The sequence below is a fragment of the Symphodus melops genome, assembly GCF_947650265.1.
Source record: "Symphodus melops genome assembly, chromosome: 8".
Classification (NCBI taxonomy): Eukaryota; Metazoa; Chordata; class Actinopteri; order Labriformes; family Labridae; genus Symphodus; species Symphodus melops.
This window is the reverse complement of record NC_136698.1, coordinates 20008787-20019289: the sequence shown is the minus strand read 5'-3', so window position 1 is coordinate 20019289 and position 10503 is coordinate 20008787.

Genomic DNA, 10503 nt, shown 5'->3' with positions numbered 1-10503 from the left:
CTGTCCCCCCGGGATTTCTGCCCTTGGGTGATGCGCTGTTTGATGGGGAGCCAGTGGAGGGTTTGGAGGACAGGAGTGATGTGCTCACGGGACCGGGTGCTGCCCACTGTGAGTAAGTGCAGAGTGTAGCAATGGTGCAGAGGTGGAAGTAGGAGGTTTTTATAACCGAGTTGGCATGGGAGACAAGGGAAAGGGTAGGGTCAAAGATGAGGCCAAGGTTACATGCTTGGGGGGACGGAATGATGGTTGTGTTGTCAATGGTGACAAGCTTAGTGAGGGTGGATTTTGTGCCAATGAGGAGGAGTTCAGTTTTGTCAGAGTTTAGTTTGAGAAAATTGTGGGATAGCCAGGATTTTATTGCAGAGATGCAGTTTTCAATGTGGGTGAGGGGAGGGTTGTGAATGTGTTTGGTACTGAGGTAGATCTGTGTGTCATCAGCATAGCAGTGGAAGTCCAAGGTGAAACTGCAGATGATGTGGCCAAGGGGGGAGAGGTAGCAGATGAAGAACAGGGGGCCAAGAACAGAGCCTTGGGGCACCCCCTGAGTGACGGATGAAAGAGTGGAGGTGAAGCCGAAGAGGGAAATGAAGTGCTTGCGGTCAGTGAAGTATGAGGTGAACCAGTCCAGAGCGGGGCCCTCAACACCCAGTTGCCAGAGCCTTGCAAGGAGGATGGAGTGGTCAACTGTGTCGAAGGCCACACTGCGGTCCAGGAGCAGGAGGATGTTGATTGATACATCCTGACCTGAGCGAGCCCGAAGAAGCCAGGCACACGCGCACACACAAACATATGACGCATTTCTCCTGGCACACCCCGTCTTCCACCCTTACCAATGTGCTACTGTATCTTTGTGTCAAGGGCAATGTTTTTTCCCTGCATTCAATCTGTGCCTCCCTCTAGAGGCACAGCATGGAAGTAGTGTTTTTTATGCCCCCCCCTCCCCTGCATCCTACCTATAACATGCCCTCCCCATTACCCTTCCCAAGGTCCGAGATGAAGCCAATTAAGCGCGAGAATGTATCGCTGCAGAACCGGTCTCTTGTACCAACCTTGAATTTCCTTCGGGATCAATAAAGTATCTATCTATCTATCTATCTATTGCACCAGAGTCTGCAGAAGTGAGGAGGTCATTTAGCACCTTGACCAGGGTGGTTTTTCGGTGTGATGGAGGGGATGGAAACCTGACTGGAGGGGTTTCAAAGAGGTGGTTCGACTGAAGGAAGTGATGAAGTTGGGTGGCTACGATACGTTCCAGGGTTTTAGACAGAAATGGGAGGTTGGAGATAGGGCGATAGTATATTATAATACATCATTATCATATATCATATATAAACTTTACAAATACCAAATGATTTGTGTCATTTAAAGCCTATGCCAAATCATTACTAAAGCTAACACATAGCATACACCTTATTGTCATTGATTACACTTGCTCAGAGGTCCACAGACTCAGAAGTAGAGTTGCGACTTAGAGATGCAAGAGGCAGACCTCAAGGTCAAGAGCTGGGTTCAATCCTCAACTCCTGCATCTACATATTGATGTGACCTTTGGCAAGTAACCTATGCCTAAATTGCTCCTGCTGCTTTACTAGTAACATATGAATTGGGTTAGCTAAAACAGATGCGTGGGAATGTTTAGGTGTGGCCTGCTATGTAAAAGCGCTTTGAGTAGTCCGAAGACATGAAAAGTACTACACAAGCTTAAATCCATTTAAATCTCTCCTTGATTCTCGGCGGCTCAAAACAATGCTTGATGACTGCTGGAGGGAATTCAGCTTTTGCATTATGGAAAGACAGTAACCAAATTAATAGCACCTTATGCACAGTTCCCAACAAACCTTTAATACTTTTCTGAGAGGCTATATATTAAATCTCTTGTGGGCATTGCAATTGGTCAGATCCATCAAGTTGGCCCAAAGCCACATCTGTATAATGTAACTAAGTAACTACAATAAAATGCTGCATAGAAAATTACACATTAGATCGTCTTTTGTATCTTTTCTACCTGTTAAAAAAGGTTGATGTACATTTGTGTGCCACCAGTTCAGTGGAGCTGCATGATGCCCTTACACACAGTTACTGGATGATTTGTGATGCCACTGAAATGCCTTTACAAGTTGGCCTAGTTTATGAGAAAGCCCGGGTGTTACAGCGCTAAATGGTTAACCAGCCTTAAGAGATGAGAAGGCCATGACTAATCTTGCCTCCAGGCAAGGTGCATTTATCAGTCAGAAAGAAATCATTTCAACAGTCTAGTGTGTGTGTGTGTGTGTGTGTGTGTGTGTGTGTGTGTGTTCACTAAGCAGCTAAACTATATGTTGGACAAAGTCTTTAAGCTCAGCCTAAACTATGGAGGGCTATTTTTAGTGAGCTTAATATTTGCTTAATGCTTTGGAGTTGTAAAGTTGGCAGCTGTTCTAGCCAAGGATTTCCAGCCATGAAAAGCTTTACTTAATGTACTGTATGGTCTGCCTCTTCTGTGAGCAGCCAGAACACTTTAACTTGTTCTGACACTGAATGGATTCTAAAGGGGTCTGGAGTATTGCTGCACTGTTAAACCCTCATCCTCAGCCCCTCTAGCTCTCATCTGCAGACGCCACATGGGAGGGATCTTCCACCAGCTGCGCAGCCTTCAGTGTGGAGCAGAGCAATAAAGACGGTCAAGTCAGCCTGTGTTAGCCTTCCAGTCAGGCCTGCCATATTCTTCAAGTTTTAAGGGCCATGTTTTTATGACATTTTAATTGGTACTTGGAATTCAATACCACATTTAAAAATCAAAAGTCATTTGGCAAATCTTTCAATGACAGCAGTCATAAAATACCATGAGTGGATTCCAGAGTCCAGTGTTTAAGATACAGGGTGAACGATTGGCCACTTAAGCAGTTGGCAGTGTTGCAAGACAATAATCATTAAATCGTCACCATTGTGTGATGAACAAAGAAAACCGTATGTTAAAATTGCAGAAGAGTTTTAGATGAAGGCAGCTGATTACCCTGTTCTGTACTGACTCGAGTTACAGGTCAAAAAATTTGGATTTACATTGTGACCTGACTAATGTCTAAAAAAGCAGTCAGTAAGATATCTACTGCATGAAATGACAAAGTGACCTTACTCTCTGATCAGACATTAAGGAAACATGATTTGTTGAAGGGCTGGCTTCTCTGACAGCAATGCAGCAGCCAGTATGTCCTCCTTCTAACTTTAGATTCAGGTCCGGAATAATCTGGATTTGTTTGGACTAGAGAAGGTAGGCAGTTTTGGATGCCTCTCGGTTTGTCAGATATGAGAGCCGTTATCAGGTCAAACCAACAGATGTTGTAGTGATGGAAGCAGCAAGAGAACTGGTTCAGATAGAAGTGAATGTACCCAACCTAAAAAGCCTCTGCTCTCCTATGTTTCTAGTAAACTCCACAAGCAGAAATGTGTTCAAACTAGGATTAATAGACTTAGACTTAGACTGAACTTTATTGATCCTTTTGGGATGACTCCCTCAAGGAAATTTAGGTTCCAGCAGCATATACAATAAAATAAAATGTAGCAGGTAACAAAAAAAGCAACAATATACAGAATAAGATAGAATAAATAATAGAACACTCTTCCGTTGGAAAAAAATATACAAAAAATATGCATGGAAGAAGCAGAAAAAAATATACAAAAAAGGCTATAAAAAAGGCAATGATTATTATTGTGATTATTGCACTTGGTTGAGATTATTGCACACACAAGTGAAAGTGTCCATGTGTTATTGCACAGTGAGGGTAGAAGGAAAGATGCTCCTACTCCTACCCCTCTGTCCCATGTACTCTAGTCCTCCTCCCCCCACGTGAGGAGTTGTAGAGCGTGATGGCATGATGGACAAAGGAGTTCTTAAGTCTGTTGGTCCTACACTTGGGAAGGAGCATTCTCTCACTGAACCGACTCCTCTTGTAATGTAAGATTAATCACTTTGAAAAATGGAGAGAGGTTAGAACGCAGAAGTTTTCGCGGTTAGAAGTTTACAGACCAATGCAGAGCTGGCTAAACACTGAAGCTTCAGAGTCCAGGCATTGAATTTTGCCCGCAGTACCGAATTTAAACACTAGGCGTCAGAGTTACATATCGCTCCTTTAATGAAAGGAGAAACTTCACTATGTATAGCTTAAAGTTGGACAAACAACTTCCCAAGGATGACGATTTTTGCACAAAATGACCATTTTTGTGTCATCAAAAGCTCCTTTTTGAGCTTTTTGAGCTTTGAGCAGAGGCTTTGAGCTTTTGAGCTTTGAGCTTTTTGACTTGAATTTCCCTCGGGATCAATAAAGTATCTATCTATCTATCTATCTATCTATCTATCTATTTTTAGAAAAGAGCTTTCCCATCTCAGGGAAAATGAGGGCCGGAGGCATGACCATTCAAAAATACTACCAGAGGTCTAATGATACAAAGCTTAATGCAAATGAGGGAAGTATTGCTTTAAAAGCAGGTTTTCTACCAGTCTTACCTCTTTAAACAGACACTAAGATGGTGTGAGATGCGTGGGCAGCAGCATAAGAATCTCTGAGCAATACAATCCATTCTCCTTAGCATGCTACCAAGGCTTCAGTCTTTTATTTTAGACTAGACACGGAGGCAGACAAGCTAAAAACAAGACCTTCTCTTTTAAGAGGTTCAGGCCAAGGACCATAACCCAACAGATGTTGCTGTGTTGTCAAGATTTCTAAAAGGTACTATTCTCTAAAAGAATCCACAAATGAGAGTAAAAGTAAGGAGCATTGTATCCCTACAGAGTTGTACTGAATGAGTGTCAAGAAAGAACCAGCGTGTCGCACTGACACTGCCGTAACCCCATTTACTCCTTTTTTAAGCCCTAAATTTGGGAATTTGTGAAGCAAAGTGCCCCCCAGCATGATTATTTATGAAGCAGTATATAAGTAAGTAGTAAATCTGCATTTGGGTTGATGATTTAGAGTAGATCTGTTTAAATGTGGTGTCACAAGTGAGATCCTCGCTACAAGCTATCCCTGTATACTTTTTGGATTACTTGCACCAGGCAGACCGCACAACTTTTTCCCCCTCATTATCAAAAAAATCATGCATTTAAAAAAACAGAAGAATAAAATTAAGGGATGTTGGGTTCAGTTTATTTGAGTGAAAACACTCAATTTAAGACAACAAGTGAGCAGTGGAGCTCATGATGCCTGTCCTTAGGACCTGGAGAGGTGTCGTGGGGCTGCTACGCGCCTCAAAACCTCAAAGCAAAAATAATGTCTGTATATTTGTTTTGTTGAAGTAAAGATAAGTAAATAAGTGCATCTTGCAGTCTTAACAGATAAATTACTTTCTAGAGTTGTTCTTTCTGTTGGGACTAGTGAACAAGGTGCTGAACACATGATCAGTTGTGATGATTGTAAAGAGGTTTATTGTGAAGCGGAAGGTGGTTGACCAGAGCAGGGCAGGGATGAGCGCGGCCGATGGAGAGGCTTTGATTCCAGCGGGCAAGCCTGAGAAATATAAATGGAAAGATGCCCACTCCAAAAAAAACACACATCTCAACTCAGAGATCAGCGACAACAAAGCTACAAATTCAACTGCATTTTATGAGCAAATAAAACTTAAAACATAAGACACTAAAACCAAACTCAGCTCAGAGTCTTAAATACAAGTATGTCCAACACTCTACCCGTTTGTTTAAATAGAGAAATTATGTTATGAATGCAATGTTTGTAACACGTTTTTATACTTGAGTACCGCAGATTGACAGTTTATTTATTGCTAAATGGACTGCAGTTCATATAACACCTGCCAGTTTTCTGACCTTTCAAAGGGCTTTGCACAACATGTCAACACCCACCCATTCATACATGACAGTGATGTGCTCATCACCATTGGATTCCCTGCACGCACGCACACACACACCCCATTGGCATCTCCTTCTGGAGCAATTTGAGGTTCATGTCTTGCCAAAGGTTACTTCAATAGGCAGATCAGAGGTTCCAGGCACCAATCTCCTGAATAGGAGATGACCCACATGATTGATTGATTGATTGATTGATTGATAGATAGATAGATAGATAGATAGATAGATAGATAGATAGATAGATAGATAGATAGATAGATAGATAGATAGATAGATAGATAGATAGATAGATAGATAGATAGATAGATAGATAGATAGATAGATAGATAGATAGATAGATAGATAGATAGATAGATAGATAGATAGATAGATATTTTATTGATCCCGAGGGAAATTCAAGGACGGAGCTACTGAATGTGCGGCCACTCGCGTCGGCGCACAGGTGAGATCAGGTTATCTCACACAGGTTATCTTCTGAGCCACAGCACTGCTGATGGCACTGATGTGCCAAGAAGCAAAGCGCTGTGCCAACAAGGCAGCGCAAAGAAGACTGTCAAGAAGGTAAAAGAAAAATTCAGTGATTTAACTTGCACTCCCAAGTAAAAGTAAGATTCATGTTTTTTACTTCGAAAAAATAAGATTGTGACGGAGCGCTAGACTGCTCCGTCTCCCTCACTCGCTGCGCGCACCTCTCTCCTCGGCCAGGAGAAAAGCAGCAGCGGGAGCGCGCGCACGGCGCTCTCATTGTTTCCCCGGCAGGTCCGCACTCACGCGGTTCTGCTCAAACATTTTCCTAAATACAATCTGTGTTCCCCAGTCAAAGACTCTGGTCCCGAAAGGGCATCAGGGGTGCACACTTGAACGCCTACGTTGTAAAGACAACACACACACACACACACACACACACAATGACTCACCCACGGGGTTCTGCTGCCGGTTCCCCGCACGGCCAAACCGAGGTGTTCCGGGTGATGAATGAAATAGTACATTGTGGCGCGGGACAAACCATTTTGGGGTTGAGGGTTAAACTTATTAAGTGATTTGAGTGTTGTAACCATTAAGAGGCCAAATGTGGGGTAGTTTGGGGGTCTGTCTGATTTATATAATTATGGTTTATTAATTTGGTGGTTATATAGAATAAAACTTGTGCTTTAGGAAAGACCCCCCCATTCAATTAATGTTGGTCCGCACGAAGGAGGGGCCAGGGGGTATAAAAGCAGAGCACTTCTGCTCTGCCAGTGTGGGAGTAGGAGTGTAAAGTGGAGGCTAGTGCTGGAAGGCACTGGAGGCCTACACAGCAATGGACGAGGAGAGCGCCCACCTGTACCCCGACCTGAAGGAGGCGCTGCTGGCCAAGTTTGATATCTCGCCAGAGACATATCGACAGCAGTTTCGGTCTGGCTGGGTTCCCCCTGGAGAGAACCCGACGGAGACCTACCATCGCCTGAAGGGGCTCTATCGCCGCTGGATTCGGCCGGAGCAGCACACCAAGGAGCAGATCGCCGAGCACATCATCTTGGAGCAGCTTCTGCGTGTCCTGCCAGCTGACATCTGCACCTGGGTGAAGGAGCACGAGCCTACAGATGGGCTAGCCGCAGCCAAGCTAGCGCTGCAGTATGTTAACGCCCGAAGAGGAGTCCCAGCAGCACCCCAAGGAGGTCCCAGTCGCCAGTTTCAATCGCAGCCCCGACCAGCAGTCCGTGGCGGCTACCAGCCAACTAGAGATCCCAGCTCAGTGCCCAGTCAGCGGGGTAGCGGTAATGACCTTATTTGTTACTACTGTCAGCAGCCAGGGCACAAAGCATCCCTTTGCCCAATCAGAAAAGCAAAACTTACTGGTGCTTGTTACACTCCGCGAGCTGAGGGGGTACAGATTGCAAAGAATCGGCAGCGGTTCACAGACGTTCTTATAAATGGACAGCCGGTGACTGCGCTGATTGACTCTGGCAGTTTTGTAACCCTGTTTCGGAGGGAGCTAGTGCCCTCCGGGGTCATTGATTTCAGCGCACAAGAAGACATTGTGTGTGTGCATGGGGACAGGCATGCTTACCCTACAGCGGAACTGACAATTGTGGTGGGGGAACAGCCCTATTTAATGACTGTGGGGGTGGTGGAGAAGCTGCCTGTGGCTGCCATCTTGGGGTGTGACCTGCCGGTGCTTTTGGATGTACTACGGGAAGAGGGGGACAAGGACATTGTTTGTGAAGAGGCCGTGTCAGGACCTGTAATCACCCGGGCCCAGGCTAGAGCTGGGGTGACGGCCGAGCAAACCAGGGAGCCTTGTGCTGAATTTTTTTCCAGTTTGGACAGTAGCTTGTTTGAGGGAGGGGCCAAGGGGCCACGGAAGTCTCGTCGCCAGCGGCGCTTTGAAAAGGGACTGAACTCCAGGGGCCCGGACTGTAAGGAGGGGCTTTTAAAATACATGGGTGAGGTGCCAGAGGACATTGGGGCCTTGCAAAGGGAGGATGGGTCTCTCAAACCGTTGTTCGAAAAGGTGGTTGGGGACCCAGACTCTGTCCAGATAAACAAACAATATTTTATTGTGGACAAGGATATATTGTATGCAATGGCTGATGGTGTCAAGCGCCTTGTCGTCCCTTTGACCTGTCGACAGATGGTTATGTACTTGGCGCATACGTTGCCCTGGGCTGGCCATCTAGGTCGCAACAAAACATTCCTGCGCATGAGTTCCCGATTTTATTGGCCCTCCATGTACACTGATGTACAAATGTACTACAAAACGTGTTCAATTTGTCAGAAAACGGCTTATGTGCGTCACTCAGACCGGGCCTACCTCCAACCAATGCCGGTGATCTCCACACCATTCCGACGCATAGCTATGGACATTGTTGGGCCGTTGGTTAAGAGTAGTCGGGGTCACCAATATATTTTGGTGGTCTCCGACTATGCCACCCGATTCCCTGAGGCGTTTCCCCTGCACACCATCACTGCTCCTGCTGTGCTGCGGTGTCTTGTCCAATTGTTTTCCAGGGTCGGGATTCCGGAGGAGATTGTGACAGATCAGGGGACCAACTTCACCTCCCGACTCCTGCAGCTCTTCCATCGCCAACTGGGGATCTCACCGATCAAGACCACCCCATACCATCCCCAGACGGATGGCTTGGTTGAGCGATTCAACCAAACTCTGAAGAAGATGCTGCAGAAGTTTGTGGCCGACACTGGGCGAGACTGGGACCGTTGGTTACCGTTCCTGCTGTTCGCATACCGCAAAGTTCCGCAAGCCTCCACCGGTTTCTCCCCGTTCGAGCTGCTGTACGGCTGGGACGTCCAGGGGCCATTGGACCTGCTGCAGAAGAGCTGGGTGGCTCCTGCGACCGCATCCAGTGATCGGAGTGTGGTCTGGTTCGTGCTCGAGATGCGGGAGCGGTTGGCAGAGTACCGAGAGGAAGGAGAAGTCAACCTGCGTGAGGCCCAGCGGTCCCAGAAGGCTTGGTACGACCGCCAGGCCCATCAGCGAGAGTTTCAGCCCGGCCAGAAGGTCCTGCTACTCCTGCCATCCTCCACCAGCAAGCTGCTGGCTAAGTGGCAGGGTCCCTACACAGTCATCCGGAAGATGGGTCCCGTAACCTACGAGATCCACCAGCCGGACAAGAGAAAGGTGAAGCAGACGTACCATGTGAATCTGCTGAAGGAGTGGAAGGAGGCTCTTGTCCAGGTTCCTGTGGCGTCCCTGCTGGTGGCGGAGGTGGACAGTGAAGGGGAGGAGGAATCGTCCCTGGCCCACTTCAACCAGCCTGCTGAACCAGCTCTCGACCACCTATCTGCGGTCCAGTCTGGCCAACTCAGCAAGGTGTTTCAACGAGTTGCCAAGCTGTTCGCGGCCAACCCGGGAAAGACAGTCCTGGTTGAACACATCATCCGCCTGAAGGAGAGGGGTCCAATCCGCCAGCGGCCATACCGGGTGCCTCAACATCTGGTGGAGAAGCTCTTGAGGGAAGTGGAGGAGATGCAACGCTGCGGTGATTGAGCCATCTCAGTCCGAGTGGTGCAGTCCGGTGGTCATCGTAGTGAAGAAAGATGGCTCGCTCCGCATCTGCATCGACTTCCGGAAGTTGAACGCCATGTCAGAGTTTGACGCATATCCGATGCCCCGGATTGATGATCTTCTGGAGAAGATTGGACGAGCCAGGTTTATCACCACCCTCGACCTCTGCAAGGGGTACTGGCAGGTGCCCTTGGAAGCGTCCAGTCGTCCTTACACTGCATTCCGGACCCCTGCTGGGCTCTTCCAGTTCACCGTGATGCCCTTTGGTCTCCATGGAGCTCCCGCCACCTTCCAGAGGCTGATGGACCGTGTCCTGCAGGGGTGTGAGGACTGCAGTGCTGCTTACTTGGATGATGTGGTCATCTATAGCAACACGTGGGAGGAGCACTTGCAGCACCTGGAAAGAGTGTTGAACCATATTCAACAGGCAGGCCTGACACTGAATCCTGCCAAGTGTCAGTGGGCCCAGGCAGAAGCAAGATACCTTGGCTACTGGCTGGGGCATGGTGAGGTCCGACCGCAGATGGACAAGGTGGAGGCCATCCGCAGCTCCCCGCGCCCACGCACAAAGAAGGAGGTGAGGTCCTTCCTGGGCCTGGCTGGCTGGTACAGGCGGTTCGTCCCACAGTTTGCCACCATTGCTGCTCCGCTGACCGCCCTC